This window comes from Passer domesticus, chromosome 2 (genome assembly GCF_036417665.1).
Source record: "Passer domesticus isolate bPasDom1 chromosome 2, bPasDom1.hap1, whole genome shotgun sequence".
Lineage (NCBI taxonomy): Eukaryota > Metazoa > Chordata > Aves > Passeriformes > Passeridae > Passer > Passer domesticus.
Window position 1 is genome coordinate 61322295 of NC_087475.1, and position 27408 is coordinate 61349702.

General features: G+C 40.7%; 2 long non-coding RNA genes across 2 annotated transcripts; both read right to left on the reverse strand.

Annotated features, from left to right (window-relative positions):
• Nucleotides 1–7312: 7312 nt before the first annotated feature.
• Nucleotides 7313–10869, reverse strand: LOC135293981 (uncharacterized). Its single transcript, XR_010356093.1, has 3 exons — nt 10603–10869; nt 9462–9584; nt 7313–7447 (listed from the first exon to the last, which is right to left on the reverse strand). It is a non-coding gene; the product is annotated as an uncharacterized LOC135293981 (long non-coding RNA).
• Nucleotides 10870–11460: 591 nt separating this feature from the next.
• LOC135293982 (uncharacterized) lies at nt 11461–17383 on the reverse strand. The gene is made up of 3 exons (XR_010356094.1): nt 17361–17383; nt 13451–13596; nt 11461–12020 (listed from the first exon to the last, which is right to left on the reverse strand). It is a non-coding gene; the product is annotated as an uncharacterized LOC135293982 (long non-coding RNA).
• Nucleotides 17384–27408: the final 10025 nt, after the last annotated feature.

Below are 27408 nucleotides of genomic sequence, written 5' to 3' on the forward strand. Positions count from 1 at the left end.
CTGTTCCTCACTGTGCCATGAGAAATCCACAGACTGATCTGAATTCAATCATTATGCTGCTGTAGATTGACACTTCAGTTCAAGATGTTAAAATCACATCTGTTATGTGGAAAACTTTAATCCATATAAGTAAAGAGATAGAGAAGGCATAAGGAAGAGACACGAATAAAAGTGGTGCTTTTATAAGACAGAAAGTTGAAGCAATGTATACATGTGTTCTTACACATACATTGTGGATATGTATGTATACATATATGCACTCACATACACATGTGGGTAACAGCTATGTGAAGGTATTAAAAACATGCAAAGAATGTTAAAAACCACCATATTACTAATAAACTGAGAGGAATCTAAGAAAGAATACGGTAAAAAGGAGATAGATGCCAGTTTTGTGGATGTGTGCTCTTCTTCTCTTTTATTCCCTCATCCTTTTTTGTGTAGGGAGAAAAATCTTGCTCCTTGAGGTGTTTGTAGTATGCCAGCTTTTACCAGCATGATTCTTTTCCCCTGAAAATAAACTCACTTCCAATACTATACTTGAAATCTGTTGTACGATGGTTTTTTCCTCAAATGGGTGGGATCTGGTCTTCCCAACTTCTTTTCTTACATTGCTTAAAGTCTCTTTGTGTATCGGGCCCTTAAGCTGAACAATTTATTGTGAAATCATAGGGGTCTGGAGGCCAAATGCTTGTCTCAGAATGGGAGGCAGTGTGGGATACAGCCCAGTATTTCAATCAGCACTGCAAAGCCTTTTGGTGTAGCTAGGAAGATGTGCACATGGGGATTTAATTTCTGTAATTTTGTGTGTGTACTGGGGTGTGGAGAGGTGCCTGCTTATCACTCTGTCAGCTGGAGGGCAACACCTAGCAAAGATTTTGCATAAACTGTCCCTTTGAGAGAGGATTTTCACATAATGACAATATTGAAGTCTGCTGGTAAAACAATGTTATGGGACAGAGCTGAGGAGCTTTTCAAGCTCTATTAAATTTACATAGGCTCTACCCATTTTTAATCCTGTTCAAACATCCTTGTGTACAGCAAATAACTTCCAGGACCCCATAAAAAGCAGTCATGTACAGTGCACATTTGCACTGATATATTTATTTAAAATCCAAATATTTAGTAAAGGGGCTGAAATTGCCTCCATCCTTTCTTTATACAAATACAGAATACAAATACACCACTAGGCTCAGAGAAAGCTTTTCCTTAAAATTAATCTTGACTCCTAATTGTAGATGGGATATGTTTTGGGGACAGCATACTTTTTGCAGACACCACAGACAGGAATCCAGATCTTCCCTAAGTGCAGTGTGGGTGATTTTCAAGAGCTTGCTCAGCAATCATTGAGACCTAAATGTCCAGCAGTTTTGGGGACAGTCCATTCTGGGGCATTTCCACAAGCGTGGTAGATGCCTCTTGCAGAGAGCACAGGAGATGAGATCTAAAATCACACCAGTAAACTCCTAGAAAAGCTACCTGATTCACTGTCTGTAAAACTGCACTTGGCTTCAAAAAGCTGCTTTGTTTTCCAAGTAATAGAGTGCAAGAGGTGTTCTGTCTTTTGTATGAACATCAGTGGATGAGGATTATTGTGCTAATTCTGGAGAGTGAAAATAAATGACCAGTGTTTTCTACCCACTCTTCAGTCTCACCACAACATTTTTGTAAAAGATGTCATCTCTGGGCGCTAGCCATTTGCTGAACAGCAGCCTCCCCACTGCAGATACAGTGCTGACACATTTCATCACTTCTTTTTGTGTTTTGGTATTTTTTCCCTACAATAATTATTAATTAAGTGTGATCATCTCAAATGCATCCAATATCTGGTACAATTCACAGGACACTTCTGACAAATAATCTTTGGCTTGTGGGCTCTTCATCAACATCCATATTCCAAATATTCACGGAGATGCATAAGCCATGCTACACGTGTCTTCCTCCTAACTCAGTGCAATTAATTTTCAGCAGTAGAGTTTCAGATTGTGAATTAAATTTTGGGTTCTATTATTATCTTACAGTACTTATTGGAAAGTTACAGTTTCAGTTACTAACTTGGAACTATGTTTGTGCTAAAGTGGTACAGAAAGTTACAGGGGTTCAGAGATCCCTTTGAAAAATAGGATTTTTAGATTTTCAAGATTTTCAACAGACTTCACAACCTACAACCCCCTGATGAAAGTCAGTGGGACACTGTAATTCCATTTCATTAGGACTTAAATTAAATGTTCCGCCTCTGCCTTATTAGCACAGTTGAAACTGGCTTGTTTGAATCACAGAACAATTTCAGAGGATTTTCCTGGATCTGTTATTTCTACCTACATGAAGATAACTGTTTGCTGCCTGGTTTGCATAGCATGGACATGTTCTCTGCCTGATGTTAAGATGCATGATGCTACTCATGTGCACTCCAGCTCTCAGCATCTCTATGCATCCATGTAGAGACAGACTTTGAAGGCTGGGCAGGGATTTCATAGGGAGAATCAGAGCAGGCAGATGCACTGCAAAACAGCAATGATCATGGTGGTCATCTGAAAGAAACTGTGGTGCCATGGCTGAGGCTGTGCAAAACACTTACTTCAGTTTCCAAAGCTCTCTGTCACACTTTCTGTCTCCTTTTCCTCTAGCCCTGTGTTGCTGAGATATTTGTCAACAGAATGGAAATGATACTGTTCCCAAGGAGAAATAGAATTTAATATTAATGCTATCTCCTGTGGAAAAGCGAGTGAGTCAGAGCTGAGTAGAGTTTGTTTTATATATGAAGACTTTCATTCTGGAGAGTAATTCAGAGCACAGAGCTGTGAATTTAATGCAACCAGCTTGGGAAGCTGGTAGGCAAACACAGCAGGCTTTGTGCATTAAGCAGCAATGTGCATTGCTGTAGTCATTAGAAACAGTTTCACTAACAAAGAAATAGGGGTAAAATGCTCATCAAAGTCTTTCTCAGTGGGCAGTATTTGATAAGTTCTACAAGAAGCTTTAAATACACACTGGGCTGAAAATGTTTAGTATCACCTTGCTTTAAATGGGCTCTGCTTTGTCTCTGTCTTTCCAGTCTTCTTTTTATTTAATATTTTATCTTCCTCTTCAAGACAAAACTCTCATCAGCAGTGATTCTTATGTTCATGCTGCCCTTATTTCCAAACAAAGTAATATAGCACAATTGAAAATGCAAGGATTCAGTAATACAAAGCTCAAAAAGAGCAGCTTTGTCTGTTTTTAAAGTAAACTCCACCTTTCCTTTGAGTGCCTTTTCTGTTATGTCTCATCAGCTGTGTCCTATGTTCTGTCATGTCTTGATAACATGCCTTAGTAGACGCTATTATAAGTAGCTGGTGCTGCCCTGCACTTTAATTTCCTGTGGGAAAGGAGATTAGCTGCTGAAGGAGCCCTGCACAGCTCTGACACTGCTGTATGGATGTCCTGGCAAATGGAAGACCGTGGTTACTTCTGTTCTGCTCTGAGATGCTGCATTCCCTGTTTGTGGCCAGGCATGGAAGGCATAAGAGGAAGGAGCAGAGAAAGGATAGCAGAGCTGGAGAAAAATGTGGTGTTTTGTTGATGCTTGCAGGATCCAAGGCAGATGGTCAGTCACAGATGGATGCCTTGGGCTGGCAGGTCAGCCACAATAGCTATTCCTCTGGTTTCTGGCTCCTTTCCCCAGTTAACTGTGTGGCCTGGTCAGCTCTCTCTCCCTCTCTCCTTTCTACAGAATTTTCCCAGTCTGGACAGCCAGCTGTGGATGGCTCCTGATGTCTCAGCCTTTTGGCTGCAGCACAGTCAGTCTCAAGATGGCTGAAAAGCTGAGTGCGAGATGGAGAGAAAAGGCAATGAAAGAGGAGCTTTGAGGGAAGGGGACACAGAGGAGTGCATATTTCTGGGTCCTTGCCCATGTGATTGGGAAAGATTCCTCATGTCCAATGAGGCTGCTCTTGCAGTGTAGCAGATGCAGGTTGGCCTGTGTCCTTTTTCCCTTTCTCCAAGTCCTTCTTCCCTCCCTCATCCACTTGTCTTTTTCTTTTCTTTTTTTTTCTTTTTTTTTTTTTTTTTTTTTTTTTTTTTTAAGAGGCAAAAATGAACACGGCTTATCCTTTCATTATCTTATCTCAATACTTCTGGTGCATCTTTTTATAAACTCATTTCTGACTCCAAGAGAACTCTACACATTATTTGGGCTTTCCCAGCTGGAGGATTTTATTGATGTAGTTCAGTATCCTACTCTTCTTTTTTGCACCTTTGCTATTTATGCTCAGTGTTCAAAACTAACAGAATATTTATAAATCTGGTGTGCACTTCTCAAGCTTCTATTACTGTGCTTGTCCATGGGGACTCAACAACTGAATTTAAGGAATCCTCAGCTTTACTAACATCAACAAAAATTGGCAAAATACTTAATGCTTCCTTTCTTTCCCATCCTTGGGCTCTTAGCCCCCAGAAAGTGAAGAACTGCACTGGCATGTCACAACATGTTGTGTCTTTGAGCTGCTGTTTTTCAGGCTGTTGCCATCTACCACTGAAAAGCACCATCATTTTTGGAGGTAACAAAGGGGGTCTCTAACAAGCGTTGCATCATAAAAGCATGCTCTTAGTGGTCTTAAATGCTTAAAATGTTCCAATGTATCTCTCAGTCTATAGTTTTCTTCCTTACTTCTATTCCATGCTTCATTTAATAAAATCCCTTGCAAGAGAACAGAGGAATTATATTAAAAAAAAAAAAAGAACAAACCCTTTCAAAGCCATGTGAAATTACTTCTGAATCAGATGCAAATTCACTCCTATTGTTCACAAATTGCTATGTGCAGCCTTTCTGTGACAGGACCTAAGGCAAGGGCTATCTCTAGAGCACCATGAAGCTTTATGACAGCAAACCTGTGAGGGAAACACAGTGCCATGGATCCAAGCTCAGCTGCCAGTGGCAGAGCTCACTGGGGAAGTGACTGCTGGCAACAACATGAGAGCTGGTAACCTAAAGGAATCGGAGCCTGGAGAATAAAGCTGGGCTTGGAATGGTGATGAGGGGAGGCTTATGGGCTGTGCAGTCACCACACACACACACACACACACACACACACAGACCCAGGGGCTAGGAGGACCTCTGGGAGCCTATGGGTATGAGTCCTCTGTGCCCTTCTCAGCAGAATTAATGCTGACACCAGCAGGAACAGATAGCGCTTCCTGCGCATGGGGAATGCTGCTGCTTTCACTCATCCCAGGAGCAGGGCCACGGCGCCAGGACTCTGACTGCCAACAGAAGGCTCAGCAGCTCCAGCTTTTCACTGTGAACAGTACCTTCATACTCCATCATTCACTCTTGGCAGAGGCCAGCCAAATTTACAACCTTCTGCTGCTTTAGCCAGAGCTGTTGTGTCTGTGGTTGAGCCAACTTTCCCATGCTGCTGGATGCTTCTCCTGGACAAGCTCTTCAGCACTTTTAGGGGTATGTGGCCTTGTGACAGGGACAGCAGCAATGGACTGCCTGCATGTCTCTTAATCTCACAGCAGAATTATTTTCATCTCCCCCACCTGTCATTCAGGTCACATTACCTAAGAATAAGTCAGTTTTTTACTTCTCTTTTCTGGACCATGCCTATGAGAGATCCCCTTGGATAATCTCAGGTAGAAAGAGCATCTCAGTGCAAAGGGTTCAGCTGGGTATGAAACAAATTAATTGTACAGACACAGAGACCCTAAGGAAAGAGAGCTGTTAGCTCCTCTCTGGCCATCACTTTCATCTGGAATCTCTATTTCTGGCGGATATAAAATTAAAGTGATATAAACATTTTGTCCTATCAACATCCAGGAATTAATGTATATTAAGTCCTTCCAAGTGCACATAGTATTCTCCATGTTAATCGTTAAAATGTGTTCTTTCTTAAAAAACACCACCAACAAAAAAAAAATCCAGGTTGTTTTGACCTGTGTGTTGATAAGAGTGATAGGAGAAAAGAAACATTTGTGATAGGAACTGTACAGAAATGGGCTGTTACAAAAGACAGCACAAAACTGTTCCCATCTGTCCATGGCAATGATTTAGACTGTGATTTTTAAAGACACACCTGATGTAGTGAGGTGTCTCATGCCAGAATGCTTTGTCAGGTTCCCAGACTTTAATGTCTGGGATGAAAAGCATCACTGCATGGCCCACATCTGAAATATTTAACTGCTAACGTTCTGGGGGTTTTGTTGACGGTCTTTATTTATTTTTGAAGGAAAATTACTTGAATATGACCTGTGTTTTTATGTTCTCTCTGCTGTCCTGATCAGCTACACCTGTAGAAGTAATATTTCAGTGTATTCACTCCCATTTCAGAGTCTTCCATGAGAGTCAGTATGTCTGCTTAAGCCTGGCAGATACCTAGATGAGGAAACAGGCTGTTCTGCTCCTCTCTTCTCTGGAGAACTTTCATCTCTTTAACAACAGCTTAAAAACCAGGTTCCTACCTGAAACAAGCAAGGAACCAATACGACTCTTCATTCAACTTCTCCAGCTGAGACAGGGCATCAGTGGTCTCACTCTGTGTATGGGCTTCTTGAAAAACACATCAGCCTAACTAATGGTCTTGAAAAATGCAAAGGAACCCCACTCTTTGAACAGGTTTCAAACCTTCTTTCAGGTTTAGGATGTGTCCTCAATGGACTATTTCCCGGAGAAATAGAGAAAGCAGAGGATGGGGTACAGATGTTCCTTCCAGAAGTGCAGCACTTAAGCAACACAAACCCAGCACTGTTAATGCCTTTCCTTGCTGCTGTTGTTGAGCTATGAAAGAAACATATATAAGGCTTGCCCTAGATGGTAGTTTTTCTGCAAATTGTACTGGCCTGACTACAGTTAGTCATAAAGTTCCATCTACACTGTTTTTCAGAGGAAAATTGAGTTTCTCCAGGGAAGTCTCTGACTTGGAAAGAGTAATCTTAGTTTTGAAGGCAAAATAGGGTATGATATCCTAATATTCCACTATCCTCCCAACCCACCTGCCATATTTCTCTCAAAAGATATGTAGGCTTGAGTCAAAGAAGAGACCCATCTGTTTTAAGTTGAATAATAAATATTTTCCAAAAGGAATAAAGAAATTCTTAGAAGCTTAATTAATTTGTATTTTCTAAACCCATTTCCTTGCCCTGAACTAAGACAGCTATGAACATGTGCAGGATTACATTCAAGCAACATATTAACAACCTAATAAAAATATTTACTTGCATTGACTTTGATTCAATTAGAGATTTATTCTAATTATGCAGCAGAAATTAACTAGCTTGCTTTATTAGACACTAAACACAATAAATTCAATCATTCATTCAATCAACTTGAATAACTCACAGAGGGAAATTGTGCGATGAACCAAATTCCCTATTCAGCCTGGTGAGGGGTGCAGCCTGCTCAGTGCCTTGCAGGATGAAGCCTTCTGTGTGCTCCCTTTCCTGTGGGTTTGCTCTGTAGCTCCCAGCCCTTGCAGGGATCACAGAGACGTGAAGGGATAATGAAGTCTCTGTCTATACAATTATAATGAATTGCTAAAAGTATTAGAGGTGCTGTAAATAAATCATTATATCAGGCTCATTTACCCTGATTCCTACTCTCAGATGGCTTGTAATAGAGTCCTGTCTCTGAAAACCAGCCATTCTTTTGCAATTAGATTTATCACTAATCAAAAATGGAAGATATCCTGCCAGCTTTCAATTGCACTTGGAAATATTGTGTTAAGCTCCAGCCTCAAGCTGAATTGATTCATTTATTCAAAATTTAAAACCACCCATCTGCAAATATTTAAATGCCCTAACTATTAATTAAAATTTACAATGACCATGTAGTGAGGTACAATGTTGCACATTAACCCAGACACCAGAGCACTAGAAGAGCTCCTTTCAGCTCCCGTCTCCTGGCAACACACCTTCCAACTTCCTCAAAAGCTCCATTCAGTAAGGAGTTTACAGCAATTGCATCTCTGCAAGATGCAGTTGTCCCTTTTCATAGAGCTTGACGGGATGACCGGTCCTGCAGGGCCTGTGCAGACAGACTTGCACCAACAGCTCCTGGGGCAGAGCTCCCTTGTGACAGGACTTCCACTCCAGGCCACAGGGGACTTGCCCCTGGCCCAAGACTCTCTTAAAAGGCATCTCCCTTGTCTGCCTTGCTACCTGGTGTGCAGCCCCAGACTGTATGGTTGCACTCGATGCCTGGCTCCCCACTGAGTTGTGCTTGCTGCTGACCTGCTCAATTTCATCTCCTTTGGGTCTCAAATCACTTGCATGGGTAGAGAAAGAGGGATTTTGTATCCTGGAAGGTCTCAGGCCACTTCAAATTCAGGACCAAATGGTTATGCAGAGGTGAGTACAATCTTTATTCCCCACTGCCAAGTACACCCACAAAATCCCAGCTTAGTAAATTCATCTTCTGCCAGTGTGTACTTGGCCAGGATACCAAACAACATGCTGTGTGGGTAGATGTAAATAAAATCCCTTTTTCATTGCAATCTAGCCATCTCTTGGCAGCCATGGCAACAGAATAACAGCACTCAGATTTTGTCATCAGTGATACAGCATGAAAGTTTATATAACACAGGATATGTTTACACCAACTTCCATACAAGGAAGGCAAAAGGTAATATTGTATTTTCCTAGAGCTACAGTAGAACCAGGTATGTGGAAGACAAAATATCTGGAGATGACCAGATTATATTTGGTAGTTTAATCCCTTTCCTTTCTCATAAATATATTTAGGTGTCAAAATAGTATAATTGAAATTGTTCCTCAGTGAAATTCACTTCTGTGTGCAGCATTCTGCTAATCTGTATACAATGACTAGCATTCCCTGACTCTGTAAACACAGTCTTGAAAGCTGCTTTGAAAATACTAAAGTGTTTTTCCACCACCATGCCATCCCATGAAATACTGATATCAGATATACTTCTCATGTCCCTCAGGGGATGACTGCAGAGAGGGAGAAACATATGCCTAGGGACAAGGAATTTGTGAGAGTAAGAAGTATTATGTGAAGCAGAAGTCCAGTTTATACAAGGCTGCAACCCAACCCCAGTTTCCATCCAAATATCTTCACAGGTCTGCTCTTTAGGAAGTACAGTCTTAGCTATTAGCTAGACACTGGTAAGGGGATAATATTAAAAAAAATAATTCTCTTTTCTTTTCTGTTGCCCAAAATATAATGCATTTCACAGAAAGGAATAACTTAAACAAACATTGCCTCTTTCTGACTATAATAGGCATATATATAAGTGAATATAAACTAGAAATATTACTGTAATCTCAAGCTGAAATTCTGTCAAGCATAGAATAATGGTTTTGCAATTTAATTTTGCTACTTCATTGCATTATGTTGCTTGCTAGAGTCCAGTTAGTCATAACTATAACCATTCAGAATATGGAACTAATTAATGTAGTAATTAAGCGCCATCATGCTATAGATTTCAGTGAAGTGTTCACAGTGTGCTAATGTTTATACTCACCTGTAGTAGTGTGGTCCAAGAAAACTTCTCTGAGCAAAACCATGTTGGGCCTGGTGCTGCAGGATGGGAACACGGCTCTGTCCCTTCTGATATCCCAACCACAGACTAGGAAATATCTTGTCTCTGGTGAGAGAAGGTCTTCCCAGCTGAGTAAAACAAGAGTTCCCAAGGTGCTCAGCAACACCCTTTTAATTCTTTCCCCAGCTTCTCGGTCTCAAGTGTAAAGTCGCAGTGTAGCTCCCGCATCACAAGGATGAGGTGCAAACTGATCATGAGGGAAGATGCTGCTTTGTGAAGAAACTAAAAAAGGGCACCTGAGCCAGAGCATAAAAGTGAAAAACCTCTCAGCTCTCCATAGCATGGCCAGGACCTCACACAAATTCATGCTGCTAATTTCCAGGACATTTCAGTGAATATCTCATGAATAAAATCTCCCCTAAAAGCTCATGGCAAATGCAAATCTATCAGATCCACAAGACCTTACTCCCTGCTGTGTAATAGTGTTACGCCTCTCTGACATCACTATTACAGCAATAAACCAGATACATCATATTTGTATGAAAACAAATAACACACATTGGAACTAAGGAATTTAACAGAACAATGTTTCAACAAAACAACTGTTTCAATTCAGCAGAAGCAGCAGGAAATAATTCAGTTTGATTTTAGAAAACTCTTTCTATTAAAAGTATTTTTAAAACTCATAACAGTTTGAGTAAATGTAAAGGGAACTCTTTAGTCAGAACTCAGAAAATGAGAAAATGGATGATTAAAGTTATAGAACCTATAAACTTGGCCTCCTTGAAGTTACAAAGCTAGCAGAGTGTCTGATGATAAAAGGGATAATTTAGAAGACTAAGAAAATATGGTAGAATAAAAAGCAGGGACAAAAGCTACATTAAAGCAGTTTTCCCTCAGTTTGCTGAGGTACAACAGATTAATATATCACAAACTTTACCTAGAGATTTTTGAATTTAACAAAAACAAGAGGAGGTAATTCTGAAACATTCAGATTAAATTGATACATCAGAGACTTGGATATTTGATCTGGGCATTACTTTAACACCAGAAATAGTGCTGAGGGGTCCAGGATGATCTATGGTTTCAACAGTGAGTGTTACACAAAAGGCTGGATGCAGACCTTGTGCCAGGCTGGATGCACAGCCTGTCCTCCAGCAGTGGTCTCCTACCACATCTGGCAAATCATGTCTGCACATCATCCATCTTGACCACAGGCTTGAGGCTGCACAGCCACCGCTGTCAGGCTCAGGGCCTGGTGCTGGCCATGCTGTGATGACAGACATGCAGGATAAGCATGCTAAAAGACATTCAGATCTTAAAGTCAGGAGTCACCGAGTCTGGCTTGTAACCAGCTGTTGCACTCTGGCTACATCTGTAGTCAATGGAGCAAGCTACAGACTGGGACTGCCTGTGGCTAACTGTGGGCATAATGGCCAGATTGTGACATCCTTTCTCACGCCCACCGAGTTCTTACCTCTGCTGGTTGCAGAGGGTCTGGCAGCCTTGTCTGCTGCCTCTCTAAGTCATTCATTGTTCTCCTGACAGTGAATGATGTCTTAACAGCCATCACCTCAGTCTGGCTTTGGTACAAAAGAAAGTGGTCTAAACACGGTCCATATCTGTGCTGCTAAAAAAGAAAAGGTTCAGGCGCCCAGCTGCTGTACCACAAGCCAAATAGGATGGACAATGTCCACAGTGCCTTGAACAGGACCCTATAGAGCAGCCTTGTTTGGGAAAGAGCTGGCTGAGACAAATCATCTCATGAGTCATTTTGATGATCGAAGATGTTTGACCTTGTTCCCTGATAACACAGACCCATAAAATCTAATCAGCTATGCAACACAGCCCACAGACTGATGTAATATTCCCTGTAGGAAAAAGAGGAGGAAAAGTCAGATGTACCTGAGAAGGTCAAGTCTGCATTCTAACAGCTTACAGTATTTATTAACACCTCTATAAATATTGAGAGATTCTCACTCAGTCAAGATAGTTTCAGTAGCATTTACATTATGAAAGACATCTCTCAAGCTTTACAGAAAACCATGACCTTGCCTTGCAGACTTCTACTTTTTTGTGCTAATGGACAGATACTTTTTTTTCATTCCACCTGCTCCCTTTTACAGGAGGCTATATTTGCTATACTGCAAAAGAGCTAATGAAGGCATTCTTATAACTAATTCTGAGCTAAAGGGATGAACCAGATGACTCAGAGGCTTTGGTTGCTGCAATTTTGTTAAGCTCATCAATGGCAACATCTGTTTCTTGAGTGCGTGAAGCAGGAAATATTTTCTTTCCTTTTTTAGTCATCAGAATTATTTAACAGAGGAGGGGTGAAGTAGAGAGTTGGCTCCATGGTGTCACAGCTGCAATATTACTGGCACTTCAATTATTTCATCTGAAGATTGTTCATGGCTTTATGCTGGACATCAGTGAAGGTCAGGCCACTGTGGGTATATCTGCAGGGAAACTGTGACAGTTCCACCAACACTTTCCATCTGCTGAATCTTCATCCAATGTGGAAGTGGTCTATCTCCTCATCTGAAGAACAGGAAAGTTCTGTAGTATTAACTGTGAATTGGCACAGAAGTCACATCCCTTTCTCAAACCATATCCACCTCTACCTGCTTTGGAGAATAGGGTACAAGACAGTGAGGATGCAGAGGCTGATGCTATAAGACTTGAAAGCAGCATTGCACAGGCTCTCCTTCAGTGACAGTCATGCAGATCTAATCCAAATCCTCCCCTGAATGTCTAATACAGACAGCTCCACCAGTCCTCAAGTAAGAGGCAGACAGAGAACTCCTTTCTTATAAAGAAATGAAAATGTTGATGCAAACAGTTCCAATGTGTCTACTCAAGGAATAATTCACCTGTGTGAGAAGGAAATCCCTGATTCTACCACATACTGAAAACAAGCAGGTAAACATAAGTCCTTCCCAGGTATTCTGACCACTCTGCCCATAAGCACTTGGACTCTTTCAGACCTTCTCCCTGTATGGATGCACCAAGGAAAGGTCCCTTAGTATCCTCTTGTCTGTTTACATTGAGTGCAGGAACCACACTGAAAGGAGCACTAGAATGTGGTTGAGAGTTAAAAGGGCTTGTCTGGGAGACCTGAGGATGGAGACGCACACGTAAATCAAAAATAATCATTCACTTCACAGCCTCCTGTGTCAAGGGGGAGAATAGATAAACTGGTATTAGATAAACAACCAAAAGATGCAGAGCTCTAGCAGATATGCAAAATAATTTTGTGCCTAGTTAGGCAGTCCCGGGGTGTCTTTTGTCACACGTACAGGGGCCAACCCCCAAATTCTGAGGCACGATTTCTATTCTTTACTCCTTTGAAATTCATCCAGAATGCACACTCTCACCCCAGGGGCACAAGAATGTCAGAATCTGTTCTAGGTGGGAGATATTGAGAGTAGAGCTGACAGAATGGGCTCTAAACCTTATTTACCCTTCTCTCATCCATGCCAAAGCAGTGCCACACAGTTAGATTAGACACATTCCTCCTGATACTGGCTGTAATGAGAAACAAGAAGTAATGAGGTGATTTATTATCCCGTCTCTCCCAAAGACCTCAACATGCTGGCTCTGTCCTGTACTCTTCTGCAGCTGATTTTAGAGGGACAGAACTCTACTCAATCTTTTGCTGCAACAAAATATCCTGCCTGTTGTCCAAGACAAAGAAATGAGGAGGCGAGGCAAGTCGCCAGGTTCTCAGAACTTTCCCTCATAAAAGCAATATATGTGCTTACTGTTCTTCTAGATTAGAAAAATTGGAAAGGAGAAGAGAGAACAGTAAATTGCACAGTGTGTTTTATGGAATGGAAAATGCAGCACGACTGCTGCAGTGAAGTTCATTTAGCCCATAAACATGTCATGGCTTGATGGAGAACACCACAGTCACTCAAATGAGTCAAGATTCCCCAAGAGGACTTTCCACTGAGTTCAGCATGACTTACCAAATTTGATGGAGAGTGAAGAACTGTGGATTGGCTTCCGTGGCTAACTATCCCCTGGCTTCAGACACTCCATCTCTTAACTGCTGTATGTCTTCTGCACTCCCAGGTATCCCAAAGTCTTGGAGTAAGAGTCCTGTTGTGCCAAACTTTGCACAAATAGAAATGAACAAACAGGCTGTGTCCTGAAGACATCATGAGGCTACCTTCAGATTTTTACCATGCTTTAAAAAATGAGCCTGAACAGAATCTAAGGAAGGGTTGAGATACTTAATCTAGAATTTAGAACTAGTTCAGGACAAATTAGTTTCTTAGGCTTTCATGCTGGAATGCTTTCTTCACCCTTGAGCCTCTTGATTTCTTTGAGGCTCCTGGTGAAATAGAGGTGTAATAGATCCAAACCCTACTGCTGAAAGGCAGCACCAGTGTCCCTGGTGATATTTCTGATACTGCTGAGCATGCAAGCAATTGCAGGATATCCAGGCTGGTCTTGCTGGGTAGGCAGCTCTCTAAAAGAGTGTTGTTGGTACAGCCATGGTATAGTGCAAAGTTTAATTAGTGTTTATTTTGTCTCACACTGTGAGGGTCAACAAAAGCAGGGTGAGCAATTCCGGCTGCCTCCAGCCCACAGCTGCCAGGGTCCAACCTCTTATACCACTGATGGAAAAATAAGTCACTATAAGTCAGGATATTGTGTGTCATTTATCAGCCTGATCCAGAGGCTGCTTCAAGTCACGAAAAATGTCTACTGTGTTCACTGGGTTAGCCTGTGGGGTCTGATGATACTGAAAGTGGCCCACAGTGCCTCACTTAAATGAGACAGCACTAGTGTCACATCAGCTTATAATCACAAACAGTGCTGATAGGCCCAATGGCCTTCATTAGAAATAAAAGTTTCATAATGTGAGTCTGGGAATCCAAACAATTTTTCATGTACTGATTAAGTTATAATGAAAAGAAGCAGAGGTAAAAAGCTTGAATTTCAAAATAACTCACAGAAAAAAACTGACTGTCCTTCTCTCAATACAGAAGATTATTCTGGGAGATGTCCTAAAAATGAAGCCGGCATTCTGTTTGCCTCACTTACAATGTTTGTCTCATGCTAGTTTGCAGCAAGAAAAAGCAGTATTTAAGTAAAAGCTAGGTTAGGATACCTCTGTTAATAATGTAGGAAATTATTTTTCAGTCTCTTTGGGCTGCTTTTTTTCCTCTGAAACTCCCTCAGGCTCAGGTTGGATGAGGGTCTGAGCAACCTGTTTAGTTGAGAATGTCTCTGCTCATTGCAGAGGGGGTCCCTTCCAACCCACACAATTCTATGGCTCTGTGGCTATATGTCATGTGTAGTCTGACACCTGATGCTGTTCCTTGCTCTGCAGCAAGGATATGAAGGAGAAACCACATATTCCCTGGTTATGGCTTCCTCAACCCAGCCATACAGTTCATTTGTGTTTGGGGTCTACTTTGACAGACTGGTTATAAGACACACCTGAAATGTGTCAGAAGGGTTTGGGAGGACAATTTTGAGCCACCACTGAGCAGGCTTGCTCAGAGTGACCAGTCCAGCACAGCATCAGCACACGTCCTGGCTCAGTCTCAGCAGAGCTGTGGCTGCATTAGGCTGGTGCTGGGCCCAGAGTAATTATATCTGCCTCTGAAGAAGAATAAGGAGCTTGGGCTGACTGACAGAGGAATGTAATTATATTAGCTCCTCTGGAGCTAATTCAGAGACCACAGCATTAGGCCATATTGTGTAGCCTAGATATTTCAGAAGTTACTCATTTTGAATTATCTTTGATAAGAACTTCCAAGAGAGAGATTTAGCTCTGATGTTGTAGGTTCCATCCATCTCTCCCTCCTGCTTCTGTTAGCAATGCCTCCTGTGGTATTTTCCCTTCTAGCCCCAAATCCTATAGTGCAGCCACATGAGCTTTACAACGCCTCAAGCTCCAGTCTCCATCAGGGGGCATGACTCTTTCAGAGGGCATCTGACACATCTTCCCACTCAGCCTTGGAAAAGAGCTTACTCCAGCCATTTTTAGGATTGCAGAATGGGGAGGCATACCATTAAAGAAATGAAAATGAATGGTGTCAAGCACAAAGGAATCAGGTTAGGTTAATGATATTGGAAGGTCATTATTAATTTTTGCTGCCTTTTCAGAGTTCCTTTTTTTTTCTAAAGCAGCTTAGATACGTTACTGTGATAAGCACAGCATAAATGTCCAGTCAGACAGCCAGACACTGTACCTTCACCTTATTACCTGTGACTGAGACTGCAAACAGCTCAGATCAATCTCAGAGATATTAAATTAGAGCTGAATCTCACTCCATCTCCCATACAAAATAAGCTGAGCTAAATCTGAGATAATGCCCATATCAAGAGACATTACAAACCATATTCTATTGGGTGAAGATTTATTTTTAGTTTTTCCACAGAATATTTCTGGTTGTATGAACAATGGGAAAGAAGAGAAATTCTCAGCATTAGAAATGCATTGAATCTGTACATGCATTATGTAGCAGCTAAGGGTTCTTTCTTTAAGACAGGACCAAATAATGATTCTTGCATAATGTAACTATATGACAACTAAAAAGAAGCCCTGGGTTGAAATAGGAAGCAGAGAATATTACAGAATCACAATAACAAGGTCATTTGAAAATGAGGGCAAGTAAGTAAGTAACTAAAGGAAAGAAAATTAGATATAATGAAAAGAAAGGAAACATTCATTATGGGGTAGGTGCAGAGCAAGGAATAAGTTAGATTCCTAAACTAAATTGTCACATACAGGCAATTTTCTCTCTCTGCAGGGTTAAAAAGGCTTCTCCCATTCCCCATGCTGTTACTGCAGTTCTTAGGGGCATAAAAGGACCTTGTGTCATAAGCACTGAGCTGAGCATCATTGCCATTGTCATGACAATGAAACTAGGTTAGGAGATCTCAAATGGTTTAGTGATCATGTTCTGGCTACCCCTGCAATGACAAATAGAGCAGAAACAGGTTATAGGGTAACATGCTGTCCTAGGACCACTCAAACTGTCTATTGCTAAAATCTCTTTGGCATATTTTTGTCTTTTTGTTCTACTATTTTCCCAGACATTTTCTGGACCCACATGGGGTGAGGGACAGCTTGAATGTGTGCATGCCTTTGTGACAAGCAGGAGGAAAGGTTTGCCATGTGGAGATGAATTGTACTGCCCATTTGGCCTCAGGATCAGAGTGTGTTCCTCAGTCTGTTTTATGTGGTAGAGCAAAATGAAGCCTTTGAGAATCATAGAGGTCAAGCAAGGTATCAGAAGACAGGGGAAAAAGACAATTAGTAGTTATTCTTCTTAAACAGGAAAAAAAGATCAGTCAACATCAGTTCCTGTAAAAAATCCAGAACGAATAAATGACTGCACTATGTATAAGGACCTGAAGGGTAACAGGAAGATAAATAGTAGTTCCACTGGGATTCATCACAACCAGACTGCATCATACCAATTTAGCTTCTGTCTATACCAACATCTTACAGCTCAAGCAGTTAATTCAACATATTTTTATATGAACACTGTCTCATATAATTTTCCCATTAAAAATCTACATGACTCTCCATCCTACACTTGACTACCCATTAGCAGAAAATGCTCAATAACTGCATTCTTGAGGAGCACCTTCTGGTTTGGTTTCATCCCAAAAGGAAGCAGGTCATGCACCTCAAGACTGCTCTGTAATAGAAAATAAAACATATCTGGAGATAAAGCCAACCACTTCAGAAGTATTCTTGTAACAAGTCAAATGCTAATGGACATGCATACTGCTGCGCATTATAAACTGAAATATAGTTTCCTTTCAAAAATGGGAGCCAGATCCACTTTTACATGCAGAGGAACAGCTTCCAAGGCATACTGTTTTGTTCCACTTTTTGTAAGAACTCACCTGAAGCTGTCTGCTCGGTTCTGGGTATCAAAAAGAGAAACTAGAGACAGTCCAGAGGAAAGTGTTATTGAAAGTATGGCCTCATGGGAAAGATTAAAGGACTTGAGATTGTTTAACTTAAAAACTGACTGAGGACATGACAACAGACCACAGACATTTTTAAAGAGAAGAAAATAATCTGTTCCTTCTTCCCATAATGGATAGCACAAACAAGAATAACGGGAAAATCTCCTAAATCTATGCATAGGGAAGCACTTGCACAGATTGCCTGTGGAGATATGGCAGTCTCTATCAAGGAGGACCAGTAGGAATTAGACAAGGAGGAGGGATAAATGACCCTTCCTTAGGCTACACGGACAGACTAAGCCAGCTTGTAAATATCCTTCACAATCAATTTTTTCTATGACTCTGTGCTCATCCTCCTGACTTAGTGGAATGTTATTTTTCCCAAATGTCCTTGTTTCAAGCAGTGAAGGGCAGAATGGTTTTGGTCGCAGAACAGCTTAGGATGTTTTCCTGGGTTACAGTCTGAAGCTGTTATGGTAAAATTGTCCCTAGGAATTTATGTTGCACATCTGACTTCTGTGGAGGTGCCAGTCCTCTTGCCACTGCTATGGGATGGAAGAAATGTTTTCCTTCTCTTCAGATCATGATGTCAAATAAATGTGGTTGCGCTCAGCGAGGAGAGATCATAGAAGTGCAGACCACATGCAAAAACAGAATTTTAGGTGCCTTGGAGAATGTGTTGCATGTTATTTGGGCCTTTTGAGGAAGTGTTGAGAAGATTGTGGTGAAGACTGGGACCTGCATATGCTGTTCTCAAGCTGCTGTGCTTCTGTCAAGTGCCTTCAGTAGAAGAACATAAGGACAGGAGAGAGTAAAAATAGTGGAGGTAACTGTAATCACCAGTTACAGTGGCATATCCTCAGGGCAAATAAAACAAGCACAGTTTTAAACTTGTGAAGCCAGCAAACAGAATGCCGGCTTCAGTTTAAAACTGCAGTCCTTGTGTAGAGCAGGATACTATCTGGATTAATCTGGTGCTAAATAGCATAAACCTTACGTACAAATGCAGTGCACATGCATACCCCAAGGGGGAAATGTGGGTTGCTGTGGATGTCCATGGTCCCACCTTCCTCTCTAGTTTGGTACAATTGGCAATAAAAGGATGCCTTTTCTGAAGCCTGCTGCAGGAGCACATGGGCTTGAGCAGATGCTTAGAAGCTCAGAGAACTTTGCCCCTTGCAGAATGAATGCCAAACTTCACACACATCAGAGTAGTTGCTCTTCAGGAAAAACCATGACATTTAGCACTAAGTCAAGAGAAACACAATGGCCTAAGCAGTGCTGTATTACTGTGTTGATGACTAGATGTGCAGTGACATTTCAAAAATGAACACTGGCTTTTTTGTGCTCTACAAACTCCAAACCTGATTCTTTAAAGCCTCCATGCATGGAATTCACATTGACTTGTGCATATGGAGGACTAGCAAGGTCAAGCCCTGAATATTAAATAATCACTTTTCATTCCTGATGCTGCTGCTTAGAGCTGGTGTAATATTTTTTTTTTAGGGAGAAACTATTCAAAACTCTTTCATACTTTGGGTTTTACTGAACAGAGAAGAGTAATATTTATAAAACAATTCTTCCAGAAAGGAAGCCCTCAGTATTTTTCACCCCTCAAGAAATCCCCCAAATCTGAAACAAACATAACACTGGCAAAATCTACCAACAAAGTAGTCACTGAAACAAATAGTCAGTGTTAAAAACAATATGAGGCCATTCCAAAACAATTTCTTTTCAGACAGTCTAGACAGTGTGGTGGCAATAACATGGAGAATTTAGCTTTCCCAAGCTACAACATTTATTTTTTTCAGCAGCCAAAAAGCTCTACAGGCAAGGAGAACATACAGCCAAGTTTTATTTTGTCAGTGCTGTTAATTTTTTATACACAGTGAAATAAATTGTGAAGCTGTAGGTGTTAGTGGAGCCTGAATACAATGAACTGGAGAGATGGAGAAACTGTGACTCCTGGCCTCCAGGACTCTCCAGTTTAAGTCTGTGATCCATACGTTGAAACTCGAATGAAATTAACTTCTGCTGAAGGCAAGATTTGGCTTGTCCCTAGAGGATAAACTCCAGCAACTGTAATGGTCTGAACAGTTTATTTGCTCCCCAGGGAAAATATATTGAGAGCCTGTAGCTGTGGCATGACTCACCTACTCACAATGTATGAGGGGCTGGAAATTCCTCCGTTCCATGAAAATAGGACATGTCCCCTAAGTATCTGGAAAACAGTGGTTTTCCATCAGGCAAACTTTTGCTTCTGTAAACCAGAATGAACAAAAATAGAAATGCAGGGAAAAGAATGAATGCTGATTTCTAGAAAACTGGGGGACTGCAAATATAATTGACTGAAAGATAACACACAGAAGCAGTACATCTTTATGTAGTGGTTGATATACCTATTAAACTGATTTTTTTTTTAACTAGAGCTTAACACATGTGAACAGTCTGTAGGGTAAATTCTTATTAGTTGGAAACTTCATCACTAAAAGAGGAATAGTCAATCAGTAGAAACACTACAGGACCAGACATCATTACACGAATGGCAGATGGCCTGAGCAGCCTTGCAAACTTTATGAAAGTTGTTTTCCATTTGAATGAAAATGAAGAGAAAATGTAATGAAATGAGTTTGCTCTTTCACAATCCATGGGTTGTATCCAGCTCTTGCTGAAGTTGATGATGGTTTTGTTCCATGTATAGCAGCCACCTGCTGTAAATGGTTAGCTGAATTTCAATTTTAGCTATATATTAGGGAAGAATCTGGAAAGAATGTGGCTCAAGGCTTTCTGTAGAGCAAGGCATTCAGTCTAACTTCCCAACCCTATGAAAAAGACAGCTAATTCATATTTCTGGAGTTTTATTTCCTTCAGGGTGATAATACATCTGCTACTACATGCTTGTTCAGCACATTGTTACCCTGGTTTGGATGGCGTCCCTGGGCAGTGCCCTCTGACAGATGGCATTAGTAATATTAATGATGAGAAAGAAAGATCACTACTGGCATTAGCTTCCTGCTCTGTGGAGAGTCTGAACTGTGCAAAGGGCTGGAAGGGGATAGAGGGTACTGGTACTCTCTTTCCTCTGGGTCAGGATCAAGGCTGCTGAGGAGGATAAAACCTGCCATGTGCTGTGCATGCCCGTAAATCCAGAGAATTTTAGGTCGTATCCATTACAAGCACCACATTTATTTGTGGTGTAGCAACAGTAGCAGCAGTAGTTGTAACAGAAGCAGGCATAGTTGTAGTAGTAGTTATAATAACAAATTGTTACAACAAATTAACTGACTGCCCTTTTTCAAGGGAGTTGTTATCATTTGGGTATAGAAATAGGAGGTCTGTAGGGAGTATGGGGTCTTCTAGCTCTATCACACTAATTGCCCCTGTTACTGTTCTTATTAATCTGTTTGGTTATTCCATTAATCTGTTTGGCTACAGCAAGAGTTAATGTTTAAGGCAGTTTTGTAGTACCCCTGGCTGGGACTCCTCCAATTTCTGGAGCATTACCTCAAAGTAGTTTTTGCAGCAGCTTTGAGAATACCTCCAGTGAGGTATGCATAATATGCTGTTTACTGAGAAATTCCTAAAGAAAAAACTTACCCTTTAAAATAACCTTTACTAGACCTAGGTAAATAGATTTAGAAACATTAGAGCCAGAGCATTTTTATCCACATGAAAAGATTACTTTTTTTTTTTTTTTTTTTTTTAAACAACCAACAGCTGTGCTTCATGGATAAGCCCCAGCAGAAAAAAACATGTCCATAGCTGTTACAACTATTTTAAAAGGCTATTGCCAATACCTAGCTTTGCCACTTTATTCTCGGTGCTTTGGAACTTCAAAATAAAATTATTTCTTTTGTAAATATCCTCTGAACTGCAAAACAAACCCTTCAGGATTTTCTCCTTGATTTTCTGTACAGAGGCAAGGTGAGCAAACATGAGGCTCTCTAAACCAGAAACTTTTTCATTTGTATGAATGTGGAGTGTCGTCTTATTCAAAACTCAAAGACTTCGGTGGTCTGAGTTCTTTTGCCAAACACACTGGCTTTTCTGGAAGGCGGTAGGGAATTTCACATAGGTTTTGCTGAGGAAGGAGAATGATTGCATTGTTGGCATTTAAGCTTTGTATATATTTTGGAAGATCATAGCCATCACATTTAGCCATTGATTTTCACTTCATTCCCTGATGTCAGTTCCCAAGAACATTCTGACAAGGAGGCCAGCAAGAACAAGCCATTATTTTGTTCTCAAGGAAGCTGAACACATTAAAAACACTGGCACCATCATCAGCGTTGATTGCACTGACTGGGAGCATTGGGGTGAGATAAATCCATACCACAACTAATAAGGGACACCGTTCACCTTGAGAAAAGTAATTTTAACTCCTCTTCTGCAGGGCTGTTTGCAGCTTTGTTGCCTTGCAGTTGCATACCATGCCAAGGGAATGGTACTGCAAACTGTTCAGTGGACCTTACGGTCCCCATGCACCCCTACTTTGCTCCAAACCCTGTTGTCTCCCATTCAAGAGTGCTGCCACTCAGGCCCTGCCTTTGCTCCTCAGAAAAGAGGAACTTCACCCATCCTGTTTCATTGTCACACAGGAATGATCGTGTCCGTTTGATCAAACTTCATGTTAAAAAAAACCTCTGTAAGTATAACTTGAAGCTATCATAGAGGCATGGTAGATGCAGGGAAAGTCCAAGGGACATGAAACCATAAAAGCTGGTTGTGCTTTAGCACCATGCTACGCTGGAAATGGTGCTGACTGAACTATTGGTGGTACATTGTGCTTATTTGCGGTTGACTGCCTCATCAATTTTCATTTGGGAACCGAAATGGAATTTGGGGGTGGATATGGTATTAATTAGGAAGGAAACTGGCTGCAATATGCTTGGAGATAAAAAATCATTTCTGGTGGGAATCTGGTTTTGTATCCAATCCAAGTTGTTAAAGATGCATTTTACTGCAAAAGATATTTTTATGCAGTACTGTTAGCTCTCACTGGAGAACAAGTGAATTAAACATGAAGATGATTGGATTAATGAGAAAAAAAAATTTGAAAAAAGACTTTCTGGCAGATTCTTAAGAATTAAGCTTCTATTGTTAATGCCTGCTAATTACCCCATGGATAGCCCCACATCTATGTAAGTAGTTAGTCAGTTCTCATCATTGTGGCACTTTGCATTTTTCATTTGGCCACTCTGAAAGGAGCATGAGATCATTATAAAACATTCACAAAGCCATGGATAGCTACAACATCTGTACTAAAGCTCATAATTGCAGTTGAAGTACATCTTACACACCAGCACTATATAATGGCGTGCAGTTTTTAAAAGTTAGGCAAGAGTTTGATGGTAAATTCTCATTAAGGCTTTGTGGCATTGATCAACCTCAAATGCCAAAACAGAGCTTCTGCAAGCTTTTTGGGTGCTCCTTTTCCTTCCCAATTGCAGAGCCAGCTTCCTGCAACTAAACTGGCCCTTTGTGGAGTTCCTTGCTCTACTGGGCTCTGAGTGTAAATCAGGGCAACACAACTATAGAAGCAAGACCAGAAAAGAGAAGAAAAAAATTGAAGGATGTCTGCTGATTACAGGCTGATGTAAATCAATGGAAAAGAATCAGGGGAAGCAGGGTAGAATGCTGTTTGGGAGAGGAAGACAGGTTGGGGTGTGCTAGGACACTGAAACTCACCAGAGGGCTTGTAAAACACAGGAAAGACTAGATTACAGGGAAGAAAAAGAGGAAGTGAAATGGTATGAAAAGGCTGAATAGTGAGCAACTCTTAACAATCAACAGGAAAGTTGAAATCTGGCAGCAGTCCAGGAATTTTAATTCCAGGAGTGAAAGACTAGAGACAGGCTGACTGTCAACATGAAAACTGAAGTCTGATTTCCCAAAGAAAGGAAATGAAGGAGGGGAGTGGGAATCCAGGAAAAAAAGAAGTCAAACTCACCAGAAGATAGAAAAGGGGCAAGTAGCTGGATTTCCATAGACAAAGATAAAAAAGTGAGTAGAGATAGACTTGAGAGGAGAAGGCAGTAAGAATGGGAGTCTGGCATCTCTGCAGCAGCTTTGAGAATCAGAAAACAGGTGCCTTGAGCCAGGGCTCAGCAAGACCCAGAAACACAAGAGGCAAGGAAGGAGGGCTCAAAAAAGTCTTTGTGAGAAACCTGGCAAAAATCAGGTAAATGGATTAGTGGTGGTCCTAACATCTGTGTGGTACCAGACAAGGGTGAGAAAGAAACTGCAGCCCAGCAGAGGAGCTAATTTGGGACATACCATCATGATATGAATCCAGTTGTTTTGTGGGGAGTGTTGTGGAAAGAACAGTTTCATATTTCCTTTACCAAACTGTACTTCTAAGACAATCCAGGGCCTGAAAAACTTGGCTATCACTTGTGCCTGCTCATTCAGGAGAAAGAGGTTTTAATTAAGAGCTTTTACTGTTTATATTAAAACTATACTTTTTGCATGACAAAAATTTTGAGATGGAGGGAGCAAGTGATCAAAAAGGACAACAATTTCCCTGTACCAGTGGAAGCTTTTGGGCTTTTCTGGAAGCTCAGAATCACAACTCTCCTGAAACAGCCTCACAAAGAGGAGCTATTTCTTACCCTGGTGTGCTCAGCTGGACTGCTTGCTTTTAGCCACAGCATTAAAATTAGAAGTCAGAAAACGCAAGGACAAGCTTTTGTTTTTATCTAAGATTTAAATTATTAAAAACTTTAAGGACACACTTTAGGAAGGATCCATTGTTGGAAAGCCACTGGAAAATATTTAGCACATCTGCAAAGAAGCTCTGTTTATTTACACGGAAGACCTCTTCTGCACCAGTCCACAAAATGCTCAAAGATGCAGTGCCACCTTTTGGGCAAACTGATGTCATGTAAGGTCAGGCATGGAGCTGAAAGAAGGAGAGAGAAATAGCAGGTGACATTCAGACCCTGGCCAGAATAGGCTCTCTGAGAAGTTATCAGTAGCAAATGGAGAAGATAATTGGAAGCAGTACTCAGAAATGGCTGTCTGTTTTTTCTTTAAGAAATGTATGGCTTTATTTCTCAATTTATTTGAAAAGGATTTTAAGGTGAATAGAGTCCACAACTGTTAAAAAAAGAAAAAAAAAAAAGGCAAGCAAAAAATAACAGAACAAAAAGCAAGAAAGAAAGCATAGCGTGGTTATAGAGAACTGTAGTATGGGTGTTAACTCTGGGCCTGGTCAGTTGTTATGTCAGAGGAGCAGCACCAAATTCTCCAGGGCCTGCAAATCTACAGTGTGCGATCTCCACAATTTAGAGAAGAGCATTCAAACAAATATGTGTACAATCATCTAGATCCAAGGGGACTGCTGCCGTAGTCTTGGAGATTTAAGGGCTGACAGCACAGAATCTGTATGTAGTTCTTGCCTAGCAAAGGAATACTTTAAATGATATATCACTCATCTTCAGTGAACTGTAAAGTCTATGTATTACCTGCCTGCACTGGCCAAAGCATCCACAAATAAGAAGGAAGCTAACCGTACAGAAAGGTGAACTGATTAGTCTGGAAATCACATATTCACCCATGGTACTGTTCTGCTGTGCTTTAGGAACATCCTTTAGGTAATCTCTGTAGGTTAACTATTTCCTTGAAAACACTAGAAGAATATTGTGCAAATAAAGTGGAAGTATCATGAAAAAAACCCAAATCCTAGGCTCTGCATCTTTCTGCAGCATAAATCTTTTGGATCCTTATACCCAGGCCAAATCTGACAATGAGGTCTTAGATAATTTCCTTCATTTCTTCTCCCTTTACCATAACAGCAGCAGTGGACATTGCAGCTAGCCTGTCACAAAATGATATCCATGTGTAGAACAGTCATTAGAGTTTCCTAATATTTTTCTGGAAATGCTGTAATAAGGACTTGCAATCTGAAGGAGGTCAATATTCTGCTGCAGACTTCTGCTACTGTCATGTCTAATACCTACCAAGGGTGTGACAGGCTAAAATTACTATAGCATCTTTAAGTTTTCTCTGTTTTGTCACTGCTACCACCTTCTTCAGCCTCCACCTTATCTCCTAGGGACCAGACACAGATTTCAGGGATCTGGGGACCCTTCTCATTTTGTGTGAAATTACTGGCAGGTATCTTGGTGGTCCTGGAACCCATCACGTATTTAATCTGACTCTCTCCTTTGTGCCAGCATGGAGATTGCTATTAGAATCCTCTGTCTACCTCCTTCTCTTCTCATCAACTTGGCTGATTGCAGTGGCAGATGGTTTTCTCCAGAAGGATGAGTTATAGAATGTGTATACATTGCTTTCTAGTAGGTAAGAGGTGCTTTCAAGAGTGACACAAAGTCCTTCTTCCCAGTGGCATGTCTGCACTAAGGCAGCTTTCCTCTCTCCAGTATTTCACTTGTCTCTGACAATATGTATTATAAAGCATCCTGTCTGTATGTGCCAGCCTGTTCCAATAATGCTGTGCATGGAGTATGATTTAATCTACAACTAAAACAAAAATATAATGAAGAAAATGCATTTCAATGGACAGATATTATTTCAGCTTAATCCCAAATGAGATATTTTAGTTTCGTTTTGTGCATTTCCCTCGTTCTTTGAAAAATAAAATGTAGCTAAAATTATTCTTGAAATACCATTAGAAGAATGCTATGTGTATTATATATAGCATACTACATGCTTCCAAATTTTGAAATATTTTGATTGTTCCAGTATTAAAAAATAATATATTAGAATTTCATTACACACACACAAAATCTGTTTTCATCTGTAAATATTTGTGCACTTTGCCAAAAAAATTCAAGTATCGTCAGTCCAAATCACGTTTTTTCTTAGTAAATAAATGATGCAAATGACAAAATACATTTCATTCTAATCGCATCTTCTATTTCAGGTTTGCATTACAAATAAAATTGTGTTTGCTTTCAATTTACAATGCGTCTAATACATAAAAGAAAACATAAAAGAAATAAGGGCAGACCTCTCACAGAAAATTATACTAGAAGTTTATATTATATTCAAATTTAGTTCAAATACTTCTACTTCACCTTTTTTTGTGGTGGGGGCACATACCAGCCAATGGCAAATGGCTGTTTATGTTTTTTATGCTCTGTACTCATCTGTTCTTGTGCCATTGCTGTACTGTGCTGTTTTGCACTTCTGTTGACTTTTTGAACATCCATGCTGTGTCAAGTGACAACATGACAAGACAGTTAAACCAAAAGAAAAGTGATAGTGTGTAATTCTGCACACACCCAGCAGCTGCTGTGTCTGTGATTCTGCAAGCTGAGAAGAGGTACTGGGGAATGCAAAGCTGAGGGCCTGACTCCCACTCTTCTCTTACACCAGCAGGAACCCTAAAATTCAGATGCAGTAGAAGGGAGTGTCAATTCATTGTCTATCTTGTCACAGGAAAGTTAAACCTGTTAATGGGAGCAAAGCTTCCTTAACACTTTCCCCAGATAATCAAGTTTGGTAGAATCTAAAATTCTTTAAAAGGAGGACATGAGTTTTTAAAGAGATGGAAGAGCAATCTACTTAGCTTTGGGGAAAAAAAATGCCCAAATCTCATTCATAAAGCAGTCTCCAATAAATAAGATGCGGGAAATTAGGAGTTATCCCTATTAAAAATACAGAGTAGAGTAGCTGCTGTGCATAAGAATGAGGTGATGGGTTAAACCTGAGGTCGTGCTGCAATTATTTTTCCTGAGGTACTAAGCATCTCCAAATCATCATCCAATATTCATGCCAATATGCTGCAATTAGAGACATGACTAAGTAGCGATACACAGTATTGAGAGAGGGAAAACTGCAGAAAATTTCTGCAGAAAACTTCCCTTCACAAGTGCAACAAGCAGGTCTTCTCGTGAGTGCATCAATTTCAATTAAGATACGAAGTTAAATTTTCAAATACACAGGCAGATGTTGTTTTCTCCTGAGAGGATTGATATTGCTTAAGCAAAACAAACCTTCTCCAGCATGAACATAG